Here is a 26,663-nt window from a genome sequence, read left to right as displayed (position 1 = left end):
TCAAACCATATGGGGGCACCGAGGGGGGAACCCCGTGGACACGAAGGTGGAGGTGGGCGGCGGAGTGGGCGGCGGAGAGCTCCATGTGGATCCGGGAACTGCCCATCGGCACTAACGGCACGCCCGAGGCCGCGGCCACTCATCGACGTGGAGCGGCGCTCTGTGTCGCTCGGCCAGAGGAGCCGAGTTCCAAAGAGCAGGGCCACCTCCCCGCTCACGGAGAACGCCCCTGTGATGAAGAGCATGGAGTTGAGTCCCGCGCCGTGCGACTACAGCACCGCGCGTAGGCTGAGACCCCCAGCTGCTCTGCTGCAATATCGCAGCGACAGGAGTTACAACCCAGACCCGGAGCCTGACGTTTACCGAGGCCAGTAGCTGCTCTGCTGCCTCAGCCATTGCTTTGGGAGTTCACTCTACGAAGACCCAGTGCTGTGGCCATGGCCTCGAGGATCGGCCAGTGCTCAAGAGGGCTCTTCCCCCTGGCTGGTGTGTGTGGTGCTACTGAGTTGCCTGGAACAGCTGGTAGAGCGGACTACACCGTCACTCTCACCTCATCCATTACACACATCGGGCCTTATCAAACACTGGCATCTCCCATGTTTTGTGAATTGTCTTCCTCCAGTTTACAATGTTCTTCAATTTCATGATATTGTTCGTTCCCGTCACCCGTAGAATACATTGTGAAACTATTAATATTTATATTGTCGATTAGGTGAGGTATTGAAACGAATCCTGGTCCCATTACTGCCACATTTTCTCCATCACTCACCTTAACTAAATTTAAAAAACACAGACAGGATCTTGGCATTGTCCATGTCAACATTAGAGGCCTCATAGCTACATTTGAACAATTCAAAATTTAATTAAATAATTTATGCCTGTACATCTTCTGTCTGCCTGAAACAAGGTTTACCTCGTATATCAATTATAGCCTCGTATAGTTTGAAGGCTATAATATATTCAGATTACACAAGCAAGAAGAGGTGTGACAGTATATGTGTAAAATGACCTCCCTTGCATACAACTAACTACAGTATCTGGCCCAGGCTCTTTTGAATGTATCACGCTCATAGTTTTTTCTCCAGGTAACCAACATTTTACCTTGTGTTGCTATATACCACCAAATAGCAGAACAATAAATTAATCTTGATTTAAAGCTTTCGTGACTGCAGGAATTCATATTCTTTGGGTTTTTCGGTAAAGTCAAGCAGATACGTTCAAAGAAAATAACAAAAGACTACGACGTTTCGATCACAACACAAGCGGTCATCATCAGGAAAAGGGGGGTTAGCTTCTAAGGACAACTGCTTTTAAAGGTTTGAAATGGGCATAGCCGAAATGTCAGCAGCCAATGCCAATGCAAGTGGTGGGCAGCGACCGCGGTGGTGTTGGGCTTTCTACCAAGCAAAGGGCTGCCAGGCATACTTCACGGTGAGTGCGTCAAGGTGGTTATGTTAATGTGAGAGATTCGCATGCTAATGGCAGATCGCCGAGCATTCTTCACAGCGAGCGTGCCAAGGTGGCTATGTTATCAAAAAAGATTCGTTCATTAAGCCATCCATATATATAGACACAGACACAATTTCAACCGGGAAGATGGGTACAAATTGAGCAATCATTGGAAGGACGTTATCAACCAATTTAAGTTATAACTAGTGATGTTCCCATCCTACCGCCTTCCGATGTTAGTTGTTATTTTCGGCTCTCTGATATTTTTACATTAACAGATTAAATTTCTCACTAACACAGCGACCTCGTGTGCCATCCTTGACGCTGTTGCTTCAGAATCTGCCATTAGCATGCTAATCTCTTACATTAACATAGCCACCTTGGCACTCTCGCTGTGGAGGATGCTCATCCATACTTTATCTCCGACTAAACAAATGTACTCAGCAAATTTTCAAAAGTGAGAGTTTTAGATAACCATATCAGGACAACGATTGGCAAATGAAAGCAATGCTGAGGTGTACATTGCATGGGGTGTCAATGGACGATGTCACAGATGTGCCTTGTACCTCCGGTGATAGGAACATCCCCACAGAGCAGATATATTTATGGCGCTGAACTCACTCGTATGAGCTGATGCCAACGAGCTATAGAATATGCGCCTGGCCAGTATAAATCAGGAGTAATACAGTAAAAAATAATTTAGAGTTAGAGTTTGGAAGCTGACACGGAGGATAGGTATATGGAGCTACATTCAGCTACCTGAGATGAGAGAAATGAGAAATGGCTCATAGCATTCTTACGCCGAATAAAGACCCATCATTGACTGTCCCCGTCCCAATAGGGATGAATGGGGAAATAATAGATAAATACATATATGTCCACGCTTTCTCGGGAAGTGTAATCGAACAGTGAAGATCACCTTCTCTGAGCTGAATACAACAAACTATAGCTTACGTATCTCGGATGCCGTAGGTCGTGAGGTATAAATGGTACGGAGTCTCAATAGGAGATGGAACATTTTCCTATCCCAAATAAAAAAAATCGGAATCGAATAGATTCTTTTTCACCCCCTCATAGATGGTGAACGTGATCATATGGTGCACTAAGTTCCACTTGTTAAAACACTTTTCAACGCAGAGATATTTGCCTTTTAACCGTAATGTTAATTCCCTTTTGGAGTTTGCACCAATGGCTATATCTCCATCATAGAGAGGGCTTTTTGGGATTAGATCACGTAAATGTGTAGTTAAACCCACCACCATCCGACAACCGATTAGTAAGGTTTGTTACGTAAACAAAACATGCCAATTTGTTACTTGTTCAACACACCGGTTGTGTGTTGGAGAGTAAACCCAGAACATTTACAATTCTAGTCGACGGTTAATCAGTAATTACAACCAGCTCCATCAGGCGACAGCCAGAATTGTGAAGAAATCCTCATGTTTAGATTTTAAATATGGGGATAACTGTGACGTCACCACTTGTGAGCCTATCAGGTGCGAAGACCAGAGGGGAGCGGGGTTAATGTAGTCATATAAATTACAATGGATATATTATTAGTTGGGTTATTCACAGTTACATTAATGTTGTACATTCTGCCATTCATGGGCCCAAAAATCGCAACACCTATTATGGCTGCTCACAGTTAATCACCATCTCGAAATCGCATAGCGGGCAAACACACATTGCTGGAAAGATCTCGACAGGCGGACTTGAAGAAAGCAATCCTTGGCCGGAAGGTCTACCATGTGAGAGTTGGGAGTTCCACGTTTGTACAAATACCAAGATGACCGATTCTATCAAACCAATATGGCCGCTCAGATTGACATTTGTTTTTTTATGGATTCTTCATTAAATGGGACATATTATCAACGTGCCAAATTTGGTAGACGTAGGTTTTTACCACGGTCAATATCTCCACACACACACCAATTTGGAATCGGGCAAAGTAAAATAAGCCCGTTTATATTTTGTCGCTCATATTCCCGAGCCACAGGTCATCCCTGAGGGCTTATCAGTTTTAAAACAAACCTTTGAAGATACTGTATATACATCTCTTGGTATATATAGCTTGTGCTACTTTATGGAAAGTAGCAGAAGCAGCCTCCTCGCTGCGATACAATGAAATTCATCCTTCGACGCGACCCATTGTCACGGTACCACTGTTAAGGCCAGTTCTTCCCACAAGGGGGCGATAACTCACAAAATGGATCGGATTTCCCCTTCCTCTTTTAAAGGGCCACACGCTTGTAGCATGATTCCCATAGAAAAATGGGCTGACTTAGGGTCCTTTGCTCGGCCGGGAAACGAGTGTCTACCAAGTTATAAAAAAAACCTCCCATCCTGTCCCCTTTCTAAGGTGTGCCTCTCTCGAGGGTTAATCCTCAACAAATACCGTTTTCTCTGGGTAGACGGAAGGAAGTGATGGGGAACACTTGTAACACCTTTACATGTGCCTCAAAGACAACGATTGGCAAAGGAAAAGCAATGTTGATTGGCGTCACATTGCAGTGAAATTTTCCCCGTTACAGGAATACCAGTTGGGAATATGTAGGGAAAAATATGTATACAACGGTTGTGCTTACCCTCCTGAATTCGTCCACGAGTCGCCCCTGGACAGGCTTGCTACTAATGACACATGTCAGGAACTGTCATGGTTTTGAGGGCTCTTTCCACTCGCCAAGTTATATAATTCATCGGAGCCTATCATAAAATGTTTACTTATAATGTCCTCAACGGCAGGATCACATGTGGGTCTAGTATATAGTACTGCGTCGAAATAGAACACGTAGCTAACGGATGCAATTAGCATTTTGCCAGCATTGGTTCGAGCAAAGGCTGACAGCTGATGAGACACTGAATGTCGAAACTAAGTCCTTGCCTATAAAAATCTGGCAGTTCATCGGCATTGGTTCAAGCAAAGCCTGAAAACTGCTGATAAGAAGCTGCACGTCGAAAGCAATCCTCGCCTACAAATATCTGGCAGTTACACCAGCATTGCTTCAAGCAATGCCTGACACTGGTGATGAGACGCTGAAAATCCAAACCCAGCGATTGTTTGAAATGGAGCAGTCCGCACGACCCGCCGTGCCACTGTGCATTGCAGCTGCACCGCGGCGAGGTACGAGGCTCCTCCTGAGCGGGGGGGGGGGGGGGGCTTTGCAAGATCCGACTGTGGGCCCCCCTCCTCCTATCTCCCGACTTACTTTTTGCTGAAATAGCTACAGATGTTTTTTTTTTACTCCGTATACAATAATATAATAATATGTAGGCTAATATGTAGGATAATTTACTAATTGGCACGTTTTGTTTACGTACCAACCCTTATTGATTGGCTGTGTCAGGTGGTGGCGAGTTTAACGACACACGATCTAACCCAAAAAAACATTATTATGGATAATATTGGTCGCGAAAGCCTACGTATTAAATCGCTATAGTTGTTCCTGCGGTGTGTACAAACCACTGAATATATATCATACACCGTCTGCTTTACAATGGAAAGTCAAGATCCCATAACGTCATTTTCAAGAGTTGTCCAAATTAGCCAAATATGAAGAAAAAAATGCCATTACATATCACTCCATTGGAATCAATACCAATAACCGCCATTTGCCAGCAAGTGACGGTGAAATCACAACGGTGCCTCTGCCAGGCCAGGTGCACTTTGAGGCCACGTGAAGTGTCGAAGGCTCGTTGAAAGGACAAACCCAGGTGCCATGGGTTGACTGACTGAGATGAGTGGCCGATGCACCATGTGTACCCCCTACTGTGCCAACTTGCTGCATTTAAGCCGCCCGGCGCTCCGCTCGTTGTGAGCGTTGCTCCTCTGCCCTCCGTTGTTGTTTGAGGGCGACTGCCTCCAACCGCCAAGTAGCGTCCTTGACGAGCTTCCTCCATAGAGGCCGGTCTTGACACTGCTGGTACAGTCTTCAGAAAGTCCACTCAGCTCCACATCCTCTCGTACCGCATCAGTCCATCTCTTGCACGAGTACGTAAATTCCTGCCAATTTGCCAACACCAAATGCCAGCATGGGCAAGGCAGCAAAACAACAACAAAAGTCCCACACCAAGACAACAACAGTACCAGACCACAACAAGACAACACGGGATGTGATGAGTCACGCACACGGATTGGACATGTTCCTCCTAAGGCAACCATCGAGTAAGCTAGTGAATGGGCAACTCGGAGAGCATGGGTTGTGGATGGCAAACGCTGCATCGATGATTAGGCCCCTCTATCCAGCCAAACAGAAGCTGCTTGGGCATGCGGTGGTTGGGCATGTGAGCTCCATGACCCAGCCAACGCAGCCTTTCCTGAGAGGAGCCCACCGATAGCACTGTGTCCAGATCTTTCAAGGATTTGTGAGCACCTCACACAATCCAGCTTGGTAAAACCCAGGATAGATCGTAGGCAGGCCAGCCTAAATGTTTATAATCGGCGAAAATGTTCCATTAGGGGGGTCCACGTTTCACAAGCATAGAGAAGGGAGGGCATGACTGTGGCCGAGAAGATCCGAAGCTTCGTGTGGAGCGACAGACCAGGCAGCTTCCACAGCATTACAGTGACGCCCAGTTGTGAGCGTTTAGACCTCGACTAGCTTTGTTTACATTTTGTTTTCTGTTTTGGCAGTGGAAATAGCGCTCTTGCAAACTTAGTGACTTTTAATTATTTTTCAACTTATAAGTGAATTCGATTAACAGTTATTTCGGTTAACTGGAGTTTTCGTGCAACGGATTAAAAACGTTAACCGAGGGACTACTGTAATAATAATTTACCCTTGCTCAAATTCAAGAAAGCTGTATAACTGACGAATTCAAATAGTGCTCTTTGTTGCTGACCGCATGCCATTTTGAGCCTCGTGCGTCCTTACAGCCAGGCAAACTTAGTTGTTCTAATGCAATAAACGACAGTAGATCTCAACCTTGCTTGGCTACTGCTGTACCTCGCTTGTAGAATGTGGTTTCTACCCCCTTGCCTGACCCAACGTGGTTCTCAGAAATAAACGTTATGAATAAAGAACATCAATATTTTAAAACAATGTTACATTTTGTTAGGTTTTTCCTCACTAGCTAAGTAACTACAAGCGAATACAAAAAAATCAACGAATGCTCGTGCGTAACGTAATACGGTCACGCTCGCTGGTTACGCTTGGAAAACCAACATTGTTTACGATCAATGAGTTTAGAAAGCTCTTGCATAACGTTATAGGTTACCATATGGATTTACATTTTAGGGGCCGTCCATAAATGACGTCACGCGATTTTGGACAATTTTTGTCCCCCCACCCCCCATTGTCACACGGCGTCACAAAAAGTCAGACCCCCCCTCAAATATGACGTCACAAAGCTCTGCCCCCCCCCAAAAAATATATATAAACATGCTTCAAATCGCTTTAAACTATCCTCATTGTAGTGCGTATTTAATGTGCTGCTGCACTCTGATGTTGTAGGAGAAAACATTTATTAAAACGTCTATTTAATTAAGTAGAACGTGTTGTCTATATTTATTTAAAGTTGCGCATTTTGATGTGACGTCACATTTCTAAACCCCCCCCCCTCGTCGCACATTGTCACAAATGTCTGACCCCCCCCCCCCCAGGTGCGTGACGTCATTTATAGACGGCCCCTTATAGCAGTTATTCTTGGCGGATTAATACATGATTATTCATGTGACTATTCAATGATTATTCAATGACTCACACACGAGATAATTTCACACATTTATAAATCACCTCACGTACCCCCAGGGTACCGCGTAAGCCCGGTTGAGAGAACCACTGGACTATACTTCGGTATAGTATGAGTATTGAAAGAAAAAATTGAGTTTAAACAAAAAAGAATCGAATTTTAACGGAAAAATCGCGATTACACGAATCTATTCATCGGAATCGCCGAGAGCGCTCCCGCATTGCTTGAGGTGACGATCACGGCAGGCCCGCCGCGTGACGTCACGGGGCAACAGCTGATCGCATTCCGCACGTGGAGCCACGGGGGGAGACTGAGTGTCGGAGTTTCTGCCTCCTCCTCCTCCACCTCCTCCTCTCGGGATCGGTCTCTCGTCTCGGCGGGGGGCGGTCCCCTCCGCGGTCGTCCCGCTCTCTCAGCCCCCCCCGCCCGCCGCGTGTGAGGGACGCGTCTCTCGTGGCGGCTGGGAGAAGGTGAGGTTAGTGTTGAGGAGCCGTATGGGCGCATTCTGAGCGGAGTTGCTCGCTGCTGCTGCCGGTCGTGGTGGTGGTGGTGACGGCGCAGTGGTCGGTGGTTGATGAGTGGCAGCACCGGGCTATTTATATCTGGGGGGGGGGGGGGGGAGACGGGGACAGTGAGAGAGACAGGACGGGCGGAGAGAGACACCGCCGCGAAGATAAGGAGATTGGGGGGCACAGGAGAGAGATGCCGCCGGGAAGATAAGGAGATTGGGGGGCAAAGGAGAGAGACAGCGGAAGAGTGAAAGCAGAGTGGAAAACGCAGAGTGCGTGCGGGTCAGCATTGCACACTCCACTCACACTCACTCCAGCACTCACTCACACTCCAGCACTCACAATAACTCCAGCATTCGCTCACACTCCAGCACTCACACTCCAGCACTCACACTCACTGCAGCATTAACTGCAGCACTCACACTCCAGCACTTACACTCACTGTAGGACTCACTCACACTTCAGCACTCACACTCACTGTCCAGCACTCACACTCACTGCAGCATTCACTGGAGCACTCACTCACACTCTAGCACTCACACTCACTGTCCAGCACTCACACTCCAGCACTCACTGCAGCACTCACATTCACTCACACTCCAGCACTCACACTCACTGTCCAGCACTCACTCACACTCCAGTACTCCTACTCACTCCAGCACTCACACTCACTGTCCAGCACTCACACTCCAGCACTCCAGCACTCACACTCACACTCCAGCACTCACACTCCAACACTCACTCTCACTACAGCACTCACACTCCAGTACTCTCACTCATACTCCAGCACTCACACTCACTCCAGCACTCACTCACAATCCAGCACTCACTCACACTCCAGCACTCACACTCCAGCACTCACACTCACACCAGCACTCACTCATCACTCCAGCACTCACTCACTCACTCACACTCCAGCACTCACACTCCAGCACTCACACTCACTCCAGCACTCACTCATCACTCCAGCACTCACTCACACTCCAGCACTCACACTCACCCCAGCACTCACACTCCAGCACTCACACTCCAGCACTAACACTCACTCCAACACTCACACTCACTGCAGCACTCACACTCCAGCACGCACTCTCACTCCAGCACTCACTCACACTCCAGCACTCACTCACACTCCAGCACTCACACTCACTCCAGCACTCACACTCACACTCCAGCACTAACACTCACTCCAGAACTCACATTCACTGCAGCACTCACACTCACTCCAGCACTCACTCTCACTCCAGCACTCACTCACAATCCAGCACTCACACACTCCAGCACTCACACTCCAGCACTCACACTCACTGCAGCACTCACACTCACACTCCAGCACTCTCACTCACTCCAGCACTAACACTCACTGCAGCACTCACACTCACTGCAGCACTCTCACTCACTCCAACACTCACACTCCAGCACTCACACTCACTCCGGCACTCACACTCTCACTCCACCACTCACACTCCAGCACTCACGCCAGCACTCACACTCACTGCAGCATTCACACTCACTCCAGCACTCACACTCACACTCCAGCACTCACTCACACTCCAGCACTCACACTGCAGCACTTACTCACACTTACTGCAGCACTTACACTCCAGCACTAACACTAACTGCAGCACTCGCTCACACTCCAGCACTCACACTCACTGCAACACTCACTCACACTCCAGCACTCACACTCACTGCAGCACTCACTCATACTCCAGCACTCACTCTCACTCCAGGACTCACACTCACACTCCAGCACTCTCACTCACACTCCAGTACTCACACTCAATCCAGCACTCACACTCCAGCACTCACACTCCTGCACTCACACTCCAGCACTCACACTCACTCCAGCACTCACACTCACTGCAGCACTCACTCACACTCCAGCACTCACACTCACTGCAACACTCACTCACACTCCAGCACTCACACTCACTGCAGCACTCACTCACACTCCAGCACTCACACTCACTGCAGCACTCACTCACACTCCAGCACTCACACTCACACTCCAGCACTCACACTCACTCTCCAGCACTCACTCACGCTTCAGCACTCACTCAAACTCCACCACTCGCACTCATTGCAGCACTCACTCACACTCCAGCACTCACACTCACTCCAGCACTCACACTCCAGCACTCACACTCCAGCACTCACACTCACTCCAGCACTCACACTCACTGCAGCACTCACTCACACTCCAGCAATCACTCTCACTCCAGCACTCAGACTCCAGCACTCACACTCACTCCATCACTCACAATCAATGCAGCACTCACACTTACTGCAGCACTCTCACTCACTCCAGCACTCACACTCACTCCATCACTCACAATCAATGCAGCACTCACACTTACTGCAGCACTCTCACTCACTCCAGCACTCACACTCACTCCAGCACTCACTCACACTCCAGCACTCACACTCACTCCAGCACTCACTGCAGCACTCACTCACACTCACTCACACTCCAGCACTCACTCTCTCTACAGCACTCACACTCACTCCAGCACTCTCACACACACTCCAGCACTCACACTCCATCACTCACACTCCAGCACTCACACTCCAGAACTCACACTCACGCTCCAGCACTCACTCTCACTCCAGCACTCGCACTCACACTCCAGCACTCACTCACACTCCAGCACTCACACTCACTCCAGCACTCACACTCACTGCAGCACTCACTCACACTCACTCACACTCCAGCACTCACTCTCACTACAGCACTCACACTCACTCCAGCACTCACACTCCAGCACTCACACTCACACTCCATTACTCACACTCCAGCACTCACACACCAGCACTCACACTCACGCTCCAGCACTCACTCTCACTCCAGCACTCTCATTAACACTCCAGCACTCACACTCACACTCCAGCACTCTCATTCGCACTCCAGCACTTACACTCACTCCAGAACTCACATTCACACTCCAGCACTCACACTCCAGGACTCACACTCACTCCAGCACTCTCACTCACACTCCAGCACTCACACTCACTGCAGCACTCACACTCACTGTCCAGCACTCACACTCACTGCAGCACTCACACTCACTCCAGCACTCACACTCACTGCAGCACTCAGACTCCAGCACTCACTCACACTCCAGCACTCACACTCACTAAAGCACTCACACTCACTGTCCAGCACTCACACTCACTGCAGCACTCACACTCCAGCACTCACACTCACTCCAGCACTCACACTCACTGCAGCACTCACACTCCAGCACTCACACTCACACTCCAGCACTCACACTCCAGCACTCTCACACTCACACTCCAGCACTCACTCACACTCACTGCAGCACTCACACTCCAGCACTCACTCACACTCCAGCACTCACTCACACTCACTGCAGCACTCACACTCCAGCACTCACACTCACTCCAGCACTCACACTCACTGCAGCACTCACACTCCAGCACTCACACTCACACTCCAGCACTCACACTCCAGCACTCTCACACTCACACTCCAGCACTCACTCACACTCACTGCAGCACTCACACTCCAGCACTCACTCACAATCCAGCACTCACTCACACTCACTGCAGCACTCACACTCCAGCACTCACACTCACTGCAGCACTCACACTCACACTCCAGCACTCTCACTCACTGTCCACCACTCACTCACTCTCCAGCACTCACACTCACTCACACTCCTGCACTCACTCACACACACTCCAGCACTCACTCACACTCCAGCACTCTCATTCACACTCCAGCACTCTCACTCACACTCACCCCAGCACTCACTCACACTCCAGCACTCACTCTCACTGCAGCACTCACTCACACTCACTGCAGCACTCACACTCCAGCACTCACTCACACTCACTGCAGCACTCACACTCCAGCACTCACTCACACTCACTGCAGCACTCACACTCCAGCACTCACACTCACTGTCCAACACTCACTCACATTCCAGCACTCACACTCACACTCCAGCACTCACATTCACTCACACTCCAGCAATCGCTCACACTCCAGCACTCACACTCCAGCACTCACACTTACTCACACTCCAGCACTCACTCACACTCCAGCACTCACTAACACTCCAGCACTCTCACTCACTGTCCAACAATCACTCACATTCCAGCACTCACACTCACTCACACTCCAGCACTCACACTCACTCCAGCACTCACACTCCAGCACTCACTCACACTCACACTCCAGCATTCACTCACACTCCAGCACTCACTCACACTCCAGCACTCACACTCACTCCAGCAATCACACTCACCGCAGCACTCACACTCACACTCCAGCACTCACTCACACTCCAGCACTCTCACTCACTCCAGCACGCACTCACACTCCAGCACTCACACTCCAGCACTCACTCCCACTTCAGCACTCACACTCCAGCACTCACTCACATTCCAGCACTCACTCACACTTACTGCAGCACTCACACTCCAGCACTCACTCACACTCACTGCAGCACTCACACTCACACTCCAGCTCTCTCACTCACTGTCCAGCACTCACTCACACTTCAGCACTCACACTCACACTCCAGCACTCACACTCACTCACACTCCAGCACTCACACTCCCACTCCAGCACTCACACTCACTCCAGCACTCACACTCACACTCCAGCACTCACTCATACTCCAGCACTCACACTCACTGCAGCACTCACTCACACTCACTGCAGCACTCACACTCCAGCACTCACATTCACACTCCAGCACTCACACTAACACTCCAGCACTCACTCACACTCCAGCACTCACTCACACTCACTGCAGCACTCACACTCCAGCACTCACATTCACACTCCAGCACTCACTCACACTCCAGCACTCACTCACACTCACACTCCTGCACTCACATTCACACTCCAGCACTCACACTCCAGCACTCACTCACACTCACTGCAGCACTCACACTCCAGCACTCACACTCACTGCCGCACTCACACTCACACTCCAGCACTCTCACTCACTGTCCACCACTCACTCACTGTCCAGCACTCACACTCACTCACACTCCAGCACTCACTCACACACACTCCACCACTCACTCACACTCCACCACTCTCACTCACACTCCAGCACTCTCACTCACACTCACCCCAGCACTCACTCACACTCCAGCACTCACTCTCACTGCAGCACTCACTCACACTCACTGCAGCACTCACACTCCAGCACTCACTCACACTCACTGCAGCACTCACACTCACACTCCAGCTCTCTCACTCACTGTCTATCACTCACTCACACTTCAGCACTCACACTCACACTCCAGCACTCACACTCACTCACACTCCAGCACTCACACTCCCACTCCAGCACTCACACTCACTCCAGCACTCACACTCACTCACACTCACACTCCAGCACTCACTCATACTCCAGCACTCACACTCACTGCAGCACTCACTCACACTCACTGCAGCACTCACACTCCAGCACTCACATTCACACTCCAGCACTCGCAATAACACTCCAGCACTCACTCACACTCCAGCACTCACACTCACTGCAGCACTCACACTCCAGCACTCACATTCACACTCCAGCACTCACTCACACTCCAGCACTCACTCACACTCCAGCACTCACATTCACACTCCAGCACTCACACTCCAGCACTCACTCACACTCACTGCAGCACTCACACTCCAGCACTCACTCACACTCACTGCAGCACTCACACTCACACTCCAGCACTCACTCACACTCCAGCACTCACTCACACTCCAGCACTAACACTCACTGCAGCACTCACACTCACACCCCAGCACTCAATCACACTCCAGCACTCACTCACACTCCAGTACTTATTCTCACTCACTCTCCAGCACTCACACTCACTCACACTCCTGCACTCACTCACACACACTCCAGCACTCACTCACACTCCAGCACTCTCATTCACACTCCAGCACTCTCACTCACACTCACCCCAGCACTCACTCACACTCCAGCACTCACTCTCACTGCAGCACTCACTCACACTCACTGCAGCACTCACATTCCAGCACTCACACTCACTCACACTCCAGCACTCACACTCACTCCAGCACTCACACTCCAGCACTCACTCACACTCACACTCCAGCATTCACTCACACTCCAGCACTCACTCACACTCCAGCACTCACACTCACTCCAGCAATCACACTCACCGCAGCACTCACACTCACACTCCAGCACTCACTCACACTCCAGCACTCTCACTCACTCCAGCACGCACTCACACTCCAGCACTCACACTCCAGCACTCACTCCCACTTCAGCACTCACACTCCAGCACTCACTCACATTCCAGCACTCACTCACACTTACTGCAGCACTCACACTCCAGCACTCACTCACACTCACTGCAGCACTCACACTCACACTCCAGCTCTCTCACTCACTGTCCAGCACTCACTCACACTTCAGCACTCACACTCACACTCCAGCACTCACACTCACTCACACTCCAGCACTCACACTCCCACTCCAGCACTCACACTCACTCCAGCACTCACACTCACACTCCAGCACTCACTCATACTCCAGCACTCACACTCACTGCAGCACTCACTCACACTCACTGCAGCACTCACACTCCAGCACTCACATTCACACTCCAGCACTCACACTAACACTCCAGCACTCACTCACACTCCAGCACTCACTCACACTCACTGCAGCACTCACACTCCAGCACTCACATTCACACTCCAGCACTCACTCACACTCCAGCACTCACTCACACTCACACTCCTGCACTCACATTCACACTCCAGCACTCACACTCCAGCACTCACTCACACTCACTGCAGCACTCACACTCCAGCACTCACACTCACTGCCGCACTCACACTCACACTCCAGCACTCTCACTCACTGTCCACCACTCACTCACTGTCCAGCACTCACACTCACTCACACTCCAGCACTCACTCACACACACTCCAGCACTCACTCACACTCCAGCACTCTCACTCGCACTCACCCCAGCACTCTCACTCACACTCACGCCAGCACTCACTCACACTCCAGCACTCACTCTCACTGCAGCACTCACTCACACTCACTGCAGCACTCACACTCCAGCACTCACTCACACTTACTGCAGCACTCACACTCACACTCCAGCTCTCTCACTCACTGTCCAGCACTCACTCACACTTCAGCACTCACACTCACACTCCAGCACTCACACTCACTCACACTCCAGCACTCACACTCCCACTCCAGCACTCACACTCACTCCAGCATTCACACTCACTCACACTCACACTCCAGCACTCACTCATACTCCAGCACTCACACTCACTGCAGCACTCACTCACACTCACTGCAGCACTCACACTCCAGCACTCACATTCACACTCCAGCACTCACACTAACACTCCAGCACTCACTCACACTCCAGCACTCACTCACACTCACTGCAGCACTCACACTCCAGCACTCACATTCACACTCCAGCACTCACTCACACTCCAGCACTCACTCACACTCCAGCACTAACACTCACTGCAGCACTCACACTCACACCCCAGCACTCACTCACACTCCAGCACTCACTCACACTCCAGCACTTACTCTCACTCACACTCCAGCACTCACACAAAGACAAAGACAAAGATCCCCCATATAGCCTTAACAGACTGTAGGGGCAAGTGCTGTTAGCGAGCACCTATGAAGTCCAGAACGGTACACGAGGGGGTGGGTGGCCCGCACCAAGCCCGACCGCCTTTGTCTCCCTAGTGGCAATGTTTACACACCGCACCAGGTACTCATTTGAGGCTGAGTCGACCTAGGGGAGGCCCGGGACCGGTTCAGATAATCGTCACTGGTGTTGGCCGTGAGCGGGAATCGAACCCGGGTCGCCAGGATCATAGCGAAGAGCGCTAACCGCTACACTATCGCACTCACACTCCAGCACACGCACTCACTCCAGCACTCACACTCACTCCAGGACTCACACTCACTGTCCAGGACTCACTCACTGTCCAGCACTCACTCACACTCCAGCACTCACTGCAGCACTCACACTCACTCCAGCACTCACATTCACTCACACTCACTGTCCAGCACTCACGTTCCAGCACTCTCTCCAGCACTCACTCACACTCACTCCAGCACTCGCTCACACTCCAGCACTCACACTCCAGCACTCACACTCACTGTCCAGCACTCACACTCATGCCAGCACTCACTCACACTCCAGCACTCACACTCACTGCAGCACTCACTCTCACTCGAGCACTCACTCACACTCCAGCACTCACTCACACGCCAGCACTCACTCACACTCCAGCACTCACGCTCACTGCAGCACTCACACTCACACTCCAGCACTCACACTCCAGCACTCACTCACACTCACTGCAGCACTCACACTCACTCCAGCACTCACATTCACTCACACTCACTGTCCAGCACTCACGTTCCAGCACTCTCTCCAGCACTCACTCACACTCACTCCAGCACTCGCTCACACTCCAGCACTCACACTCCAGCACTCAAACTCACTGTCCAGCACTCACACTCATGCCAGCACTCACTCATACTCCAGCACTCACACTCACTACAGCACTCAATCTCACTCGAGCACTCACTCACACTCCAGCACTCACTCACACGCCAGCACTCACTCACACTCCAGCACTCACGCTCACTGCAGCACTCACACTCACACTCCAGCACTCACACTCCAGCACTCACACTCACACTCCAGCACTCACTCACACTCACTGCAGCACTCACACTCCAGCACTCACTCACACTCCAGCACTTACTCACACTCACTGCAGCACTCACACTCACTGCAGCACTCACACTCACACTCCAGCACTCACTCCAGCACTCACACTCACTCCAGCACTCACTCACACTCCAGCACTCACTCTCACTGCAGCACTCAGTCACACTCCAGCACTCACACTCACACTCCAGCACTCACTCCCACTCCAGCACTCACACTCCAGCACTCACACTCACTGCAGCACTCACTCACACTCCAGCACTCACACTTCAGCACTCACACTCACTGCAGTACTCACTCACACTGCAGCACTCCCACTCCAGCACTCACACTCCAGCACTCACTCACACTCCAGCACTCACTCACACTCCAGCACTCACACTCACTGTCCAGCACTCACACTCACTCCTGCATTCACTCACACTCCAGCACTCACTCACTCACACTCCAGCACTCACACTCACTCCAGCACGCACACTCACACTCCAGCACTCACACTCCAGCACTAACACTCACTCCAGCACTCACATTCACTGCAGCACTCACTCACACTCCAGCACGCACTCTCACTCCAGCACTCACACTCCAGCACTCACATTCACTCCAGCACTCACACTCACTGCAGCACTCACACTCACTGCAGCACTCACACTCACTCCAGCACTCACTCTCACTCGAGCACTCACTCACAATCCAGCACTCACACTCACGCTGCAGCACTCACTCACAATCCAGCACTCACTCTCACTCGAGCACTCACTCACAATCCAGCACTCACACTCACGCTGCAGCACTCACTCACACTCCAGCACTCACACTCACTGCAGCACTCACACTCACTGCAGCACTGACACTCCAGCACTCACACTCACTCCAGCACTCACACTCACACTCCAGCACTCACTCACACTCCAGCACTAACACTCAATCCAGCACTGACACTCACTGCAGCACTCACTCACACTCCAGCACTCACACTCTCACTCCAGCACTCACAATCCAGCACTCACTGCAGCACTCACTCACACTCCAGCACTCACACTTCAGCACTCACACTCACTGCAGTACTCACTCACACTCCAGCACTCACTCTCCAGCACTCACACTCCAGCACTCACACTCACTCCAGCACTCACTCACACTCCAGCACTTACACTCACTGCAGCACTTACTCACACTCACTGCAGCACTCATACTCCAGCACTAACACTCACTGAAGGACTCACACTCACTGCAGCACTCCCACTCACTCCAGCACTCACTCGAGCACTCACTCACAATCCAGCACTCACACTCCAGCACTCACTCACACTCTGGCACTCACTCACACTCCAGCACTCAATCACACTCACTGCAGCACTCACACTCCAGCACTCACTCACACTCACTGCAGCACTCACACTCACACTCCAGCACTCACTCACACTCCAGCACTCACACTCACTGCAGCACTCACACTCACACTCCAGCACTAACACTCACTCCGGCACTCACACTCACTGCAGCACTCACACTGAGACTCCAGCACTCACTCTCACTCCAGCACTCACACTCACTCCAGCACTCACTCACACTCCAGCACTCACTCTCACTGCAGCACTCACTCACACTCCAGCACTCACACTCCAGCACTCAGTCGCACTACAGCACTCACACTCCAGCACTCACTCCCACTCCAGCACTCTCACTCACACTCCAGCACTCACTCACACTCCAGCACTCACTCACACTTACTGCAGCACTCACACTCTAGCATTAACTCACACTTCAGCACTCACTCACACTCCAGCTCTCTCACTCACTGTCCAGCACTCACTCACACTCCAGAACTCACACTCACACTCCAGCACTCACACTCCCACTCCAGCACTCACACTCCAGCACTCACACTCCAGCACTCACTCTCACTCACACTCACACTCCAGCACTCACTCATACTCCAGCACTCACACTCACTGCAGCACTCACTCACACTCACTGCAGCACTCAAACTCCAGCACTCACATTCACACTCTAGCACTCACACTCACCCTCCAGCACTCCCTCACACTCCAGCACTCACTCACACTCACTGCCGCACTCACACTCCAGCACTCATTCACACTCCACCACTCACTCACACTCACTGCAGCACTCACACTCACTCACTGCAGCACTCACTCACACTCACACTCCAGCACTCACTCACACTCCAGCACTTACTCTCACTCACACTCCAACACTCACACTCCAGCACTCGCACTCACTCCAGCACTCACACTCACTCCAGGACTCACACTCATTGTCCAGCACTCACTCACTGTCCAGCACTCACTCACACTCCAGCACTCACTGCAGCACTCACACTCACTCACACTCCAGCACTCACACTCACTGTCCAGGACTCACACTCCAGCATTCACACTCCAGCTCTCACACTCACACTCCAGCACTCACACTCCAACACTCACTCTCACTACAGCACTCACACTCCAGCACTCTCACACACACTCCAGCACTCACACTCACTCCATCACTCACACTCCAGAACTCACGTTCCAGCACTCACTCCAGCACTCACACTCACTCCAGCACTCACTCACACTCCAGCATTCACACTCACTGTCCAGCACTCACACTCACGCCAGCACTCACTCACACTCCAGCACTCACACTCACTGCAGCACTCACACTCACTGCAGCACTCACACTCACTCCAGCACTCACTCTCACTCGAGCACTCACTCACAATCCAGCACTCACAATCACACTCCAGCACTCACTCACACTCCAGCACTCACTCACACTCCAGCACTCACACTCACTGCAGCACTCACACTCACTGCAGCACTCACACTCACACTCCAGCACTCACACTCACACTCCAGCACTCACTCTCACTCCAGCACTCACACTCACTCCAGCACTCACTCACACTCCAGCACTCACTCTCACTGCAGCACTCACTCACACTCCAGCACTCACACTCCAGCACTCAGTCACACTCCAGCACTCACACTCCAGCACTCACTCCCACTCCAGCACTCTCACTCACACTCCAGCACTCACTCACACTCCAGCACTCACACTCTCACTCCAGCACTCACACTCCAGCACTCACACTCACTCCAGCACTCACACTCACTGCAGCACTCACTCACACTCCAGCACTCACACTTCAGCACTCACACTCACTGCAGCACTCACTCACACTCCAGCACTCACACTCCAGCACTCACACTCCAGCACTCACACTCACTGCAGCACTCACTCACACTATAGCACTAACACTCACTGCAGCACTCACACTCACTGGAGCACTCACTCACACTATAGCACTAACACTCACTGCAGCACTTACTCACACTCACTGCAGCACTCACACTCCAGCACTCACACTCCAGCACTCACACTCACTGCAGCACTCACTCACACTCCAGCACTCACTCTCACTCCAGCACTCACACTCACACTCCAGCACTCTCGCTCACACTCCAGCAATCACACTCAATCCAGCATTCACACTCACACCAGCACTCACACTCCAGCACTCACACTCCAGCACTCACACTCCATCACTCACACTCCAGCACTCACACTCCAGCACTCACACTCACTCCAGCACTCACTCACACTCCAGCACTCACACTCCAGCACTTACACTCACTGTCCAATACTCACACTCCAGCAATCACTCAAACTCCAGCAGTCACACTCACTGTCCAGCACTCACACGCACTCCAGCACTCACACCCACTGCAGCACTCTCAATCCAGCACTCACTCACACTCCAGCACTCACACTCCAGCACTCACACTCACTGTCCAGCAATCACTCACACTCCAGCACTCATTTTCACTCCAGCACTCACACTCAAACTCTAGCACTCACACTCAGTCCACCACACACTCAATGCAGCACTCACACTCACTGCAGCACTCTCACTCACACTCCAGCACTCGCACTCACACTCCAGCACTCACACTCACTCCAGCACTCACACTCACTGCAGCACTCACTCACACTCCAGCACTAACACTCACTCCAGTACTCACTCACACTCCAGCACTCACACTCAATTTAGCACTTACACTCACTCCAGCACTCACACTCCAGCACTCACACTCACTGTCCAGCACTCACACTCCAGCAATCACTCAAACTCCAGCACTCACACTCACTGTCCAGCTCTCACACGCACTCCAGCACTCACACTCACTGCAGCACTCACACTCCAGCACTCACTCACACTCCAGCACTCACACTCCAGCACTCACACTCACTGTCCAGCGCTCACTCACACTCCAGCACTCACTCTCACTCCAGCACTCACACTCCACCACTCACTCCACCACTCACACTCAATGCAGCACTCACACTCACTGCAGCACTCTCACTCACTCCAGCACTCACACTCACTCCAGCACTCACACTCACTCCAGCACTCACTCCAGCACTCACACTCACTGCAGCACTCACACTCCAGCACTCACTCACACTCCGGCACTCACACGCACTCCAGCACTCACACTCACCCGTCAGCACTAACACTCACTCTAGCACTCACTCACTTTCCAGCACTCACTCACACTCCAGCACTCACACTCACACTCCAGCTCTCTCACTCACTTTCCAGCACTCCCTCTCACTCCAGCACTCACACTCACACTCCAGCTCTCTCACTCACTGTCCAGCACTCACTCAATCTCCAGCACTCACACTCACTCCAGCACTCTCACTCACACTCCAGCACGCACTCTCACTCACACTCCAGCACTCACTTACACTTCAGCACTCACACTCACTTAAAGTACTCACACTCACTGTCCAGCACTCACACTCCAGCACTCACACTCACTCCAGCATTCACTCACACTCACCTGAGCACTCACACTCAAGCACTCATTCACACTCCAGCACTCACTCACACTCACTGCAGCACTCACACTCCAGCACTCACTCACACTCACTCACACTCACTCCAGCACTCACTCTCAATGCAGCACTCACACTCACTCCAGCACTCACACTCACTCCAGCACTCACACTCACTCCAGCACTCACACTCACTCCAGCACTCACACTCACTGCAGCACTCACTCACACTCACTCCAGCACTCACCACTCACTGCAGCACTCACACTCACTCCAGCACTCACTCCAGCACTCACACTCCAGCACTCACACTCTCACTCCAGCACTCACGCTCCAGCACTAACACTATCTCCAGCACTCACGCTCACTCCAGCACTCACACTCCAGCACTCACGCTCACTCCAGCACTCTCACTCACACTCCAGCACTCACACTCACACTCCATCACTCACACTCCACCACTCACACTCCAGCACTCACTCACACTCCAGCACTCACTCACACTCCAGCACTCACACTCTCACTCCAGCACTCACACTCCAGCACTCACACTCACGCCAGCACTCACACTCACTCCAGCACTCTCACTCACACTCCTACACTCACACTCCATCACTCACACTCCAGCACTCACGCTCCAGCACTCACACTCCAGCACTCACTCACACTCCAGCACTCACTCACACTCCGGCACTCACACGCACTCCAGCACTCACACTCTCACTCCAGCACTCACACTCTCACTCTAGCACTCACACTCACCCGTCAGCACTAACACTCACTCCAGCACTCAATCACACTCCAGCACTCACACTCACTCCAGCACTCTCACTCACACTCCAGCACTCACTTACACTTCAGCACTCACACTCACTTAAAGTACTCACACTCACTGTCCAGCACTCACACTCCAGCACTCACACTCACTCCAGCATTCACTCACACTCACCTGAGCACTCACACTCCAGCACTCATTCACACTCCAGCACTCACTCACACTCACTGCAGCACTCACACTCCAGCACTCACTCACACTCACTGCAGCACTCACACTCACACTCCAGCACTCTCACTCACTGTCCAGCACTCACTCACACTCACACTCCAGCACTCACACTCATGCTCCAGCATTCTCACACTCACACTCCAGCACTCACTCACACTCACCTGAGCACTCACACTCCAGCACTCATTCACACTCCAGCACTCACTCACACTCACTGCAGCACTCACACTCACACTCCAGCACTCTCACTCACTGTCCAGCACTCACACTCATTCACACTCCAGCACTCACTCACACATACACCAGCACTCACTCACACTCCAGCACTCACACTCCAGCACTCACTCACACTCCAGCACTCACACTCACTCACTGTCCAGCACTCACTCAATCTCCAGCACTCACTCTCACTACAGCACTCACACTCACTGCAGCAGTCACTCACACTCCAGCTCTCACTGCAGCACTCACTCACACTCACTGCAGCACTCACACTCACTCACTGTCCAGCACTCACATTAACACTCCAGCACTCACTCACACTCCAGCACTCACACTCACTGGAGCACTCACACTCACTGTCCAGCACTCACCTTCACTGTAGCACTCACTCACACTCCAGCACTCCCACTCACTGCAGCACTCACTCACACTCCAGCACTCACTCACACTCACTGCAGCACTCACACTCCAGCACTCACATATCACACTCCAGCACTCACTCACACTCCAGCACTCACTCACACTCACTGCTGCACTCACACTCACCCCAGCACTCACTCACACTCCAGCACTCACACTCCAGCACTCGCTCACACTCACTGCAGCACTCACTCTCCAGCACTCACACTCCAGCACTCACTCACACTCACTGCAGCACTCACACTCACACTCCCGCACTCACTAACACTCCAGCACTCTCACTCACTGTCCAACACTCACTCACACTCCAGCACTCACACTTCAGCACTCACTCACACTCCAGCACTCACACTCACTCCAGCACTTACACTCACACTCCAGCACTCTCACTCACTGTCCAGCACTCACACTCACTGCAGCACTCACTCACACTCCAGCACTCACTGCAGCACTCACTCACACTCCAACACTCACATTCCAGCACTCACTCACACTCCAGCAATCACACTCACTCCAGCACTCACACTCCAGCACTCACTCACACTCCAGCACTCACTCACACTCCAGCACTCATTCACACTCCAGCACTCACCCTCACTCCAGCACTCACTCTCACTGCAGCACTCACTCACACTCACTGCAGCACTCACTCACACTCCAGCACTCACATTCACACTCCACCACTAACACTCACTCCAGCACTCAATCCAGCACTCTCACTCACACTCACACTCCAGCACTCACACTCCAGCACTCACTCACACTCCAGCACTCACTCACACTCCAGCACTCACACTCACACTCCAGCTCTCTCACTTTCCAGCACTCCCTCTCACTCCAGCACTCACACTCACACTCCAGCTCTCTCACTCACTGTCCAGCACTCACTCAATCTCCAGCACTCACACTCACTCCAGCACTCTCACTCACACTCCAGCACTCACTTACACTTCAGCACTCACACTCACTTAAAGTACTCACACTCACTGTCCAGCACTCACACTCCAGCACTCACACTCACTCCAGCATTCACTCACACTCACCTGAGCACTCACACTCCAGCACTCATTCACACTCCAGCACTCACTCACACTCACTGCAGCACTCACACTCCAGCACTCACTCACACTCACTGCAGCACTCACACTCACACTCCAGCACTCTCACTCACTGTCCAGCACTCACACTCATTCACACTCCAGCACTCACACTCATTCACACTCCAGCACTCACTCACACATACACCAGCACTCACTCACACTCCAGCACTCACACTCCAGCACTCACTCACACTCCAGCACTCACACTCACTCACATTCCAGCACTCACTCACACTCCAGCACTCACACTCACTCCAGCACTCACAATCCAGCACTCTCACTCACTGTCCAGCACTCACTCAATCTCCAGCACTCACTCTCACTACAGCACTCACACTCACTGCAGCAGTCACTCACACTCCAGCTCTCACTGCTGCACTCACTCACGCTCACTGCAGCACTCACACTCACTCACTGTCCAGCACTCACATTAACACTCCAGCACTCACTCACACTCCAGCACTCACACTCACTGGAGCACTCACACTCACTGTCCAGCACTCACCTTCACTGTAGCACTCACTCACACTCCAGCACTCCCACTCACTGCAGCACTCACTCACACTCCAGCACTCACTCACACTCACTGCAGCACTCACACTCCAGCACTCACATATCACACTCCAGCACTCACTCACACTCCAGCACTCACTCACACTCACTGCTGCACTCACACTCACCCCAGCACTCACTCACACTCCAGCACTCACACTCACACTCCAGCACTCACTCACACTCCAGCACTCACTCACACTCACTGCAGCACTCACTCTCCAGCACTCACACTCCAGCACTCACTCAGACTCACTGCAGCACTCACACTCACACTCCCGCACTCACTAACACTCCAGCACTCTCACTCACTGTCCAACACTCACTCACACTCCAGCACTCACACTCACTCCAGCACTTACACTCACACTCCAGCACTCTCACTCACTGTCCAGCACTCACACTCACTGCAGCACTCACTCACACTCCAACACTCACATTCCAGCACTCACTCACACTCCAGCAATCACACTCACTCCAGCACTCACACTCCAGCACTCACTCACACTCACACTCCAGCACTCACTCACACTCCAGCACTCATTCACACTCCAGCACTCACCCTCACTCCAGCACTCACTGCAGCACTCACTCACACTCACTGCAGCACTCACTCACACTCCAGCACTCACATTCACACTCCACCACTAACACTCACTCCAGCACTCACTCCAGCACTCTCACTCACACTCACACTCCAGCACTCACACTCCAGCACTCACTCACACTCCAGCACTCACACTCACACTCCAGCACTCACCCCCACTCCAGCACTCTCACTCACACTCCAGCACTCACTCACACTCCAGCACTCACTCACACTCCAGCACTCACTCACACTCCAGCACTCACACTCCAGCTCTCTCACTCACTTTCCAGCACTCCCTCTCACTCCAGCACTCACACTCACACTCCAGCTCTCTCACTCACTGTCCAGCACTCACTCAATCTCTAGCACTCACACTCACACTCCAGCACTCACACTCACTCACACTCCAGCACTCACACTCCCACTCCAGCACTCACACTCACTCCAGCACTCACACTCACTCACACTCACACTCCAGCCCTCACTCACACTCCAGCTCTCACTCACACTTCAGCACTCACTCTCACTCACACTCCAGCACTCACTAATACTCCAGCACTCACACTCACTGCAGCACTCACTCACACTCAAGCACTCTCACTCACTCCAGCACTCACACTCACACTCCAGCACTCACTCACACTCACTGCAGCACTCACATTCCAGCACTCACATTCACACTCCAGCACTCACACTCCAGCACTCACTCACACTCACTGCAGCACTCACACTCCAGCACTCACATTCACACTCCAACACTCACTCACACTCCAGCACTCACTCACACTCCAGCACTCACTCACACTCCAGCACTCACTCACACTCCAGCACTCACACTCACTGCAGCACTCACACTCCAGCACTCACTCACACTCCAGCACTCACTCACACTCCAGCACTCACTCACACTCCAGCACTCACACTCACTGCAGCACTCACACACACTCCAGCACTCACTCACACACACCCCAGCACTCACACTCACACTCCAGCACTCACACTCACTGCAGCACTCACACTCACTCCAGCACTTACACTCACTGTCCAGCACTCACTCACTGTCCAGCACTCACTCACACTCCAGCATTCACACTCACTGCAGCACTCACACTCACACTCCAGCACTCACTCTCCCTCACACTCCAGCACTCATTCACACTCCCGCACTCACACTCACTGTACAGCACTCACACTCACACTCCAGCACTCACTCACACTCCAGCACTTACTCTCACTCACACTCCAGCACTCACACTCCAGCACTCACTCACACTCACACTCCAGCACTCACACTCCAGCACTCACTCACACACTCCAGCACTTACTCACACTCACACTCCAGCACTCACACTCCAGCACTCACTCTCACTCACACTCCAGCACTCACACTCCAGCACTCACTCACACACTCCAGCACTTACTCTCACTCACACTCACACTCCAGCACTCACACTCGAGCACTCACTCACACACTCCAGCACTTACTCTCACTCACACTCCAGCACTCACACTCCAGCACTCAC

General features: G+C 52.0%; 1 protein-coding gene across 1 annotated transcript in view; it reads left to right on the top strand.

Annotated features, from left to right (window-relative positions):
• Positions 1-7,202: 7,202 nt before the first annotated feature.
• STYXL2 (serine/threonine/tyrosine interacting like 2) overlaps positions 7,203-26,663 on the top strand; it is a 74,292-nt gene continuing 54,831 nt past the window's right edge. Inside the window, exon 1 of the mRNA XM_076053765.1 lies at positions 7,203-7,607. The gene's annotated coding sequence lies outside the window, so the exon portion shown is untranslated. The remainder of the gene's footprint in view (positions 7,608-26,663) is intronic.

Source organism: Petromyzon marinus, chromosome 62 (assembly GCF_048934315.1).
Source record: "Petromyzon marinus isolate PM22_M1 ecotype Great Lakes invasive population chromosome 62, UKy_Petmar_22M1.pri1.0, whole genome shotgun sequence".
In the NCBI taxonomy this organism is placed as follows: Eukaryota; Metazoa; Chordata; class Hyperoartia; order Petromyzontiformes; family Petromyzontidae; genus Petromyzon; species Petromyzon marinus.
Note: the sequence above shows the minus strand (reverse complement) of the source record. Positions and strands in the feature narration are given on the sequence as shown.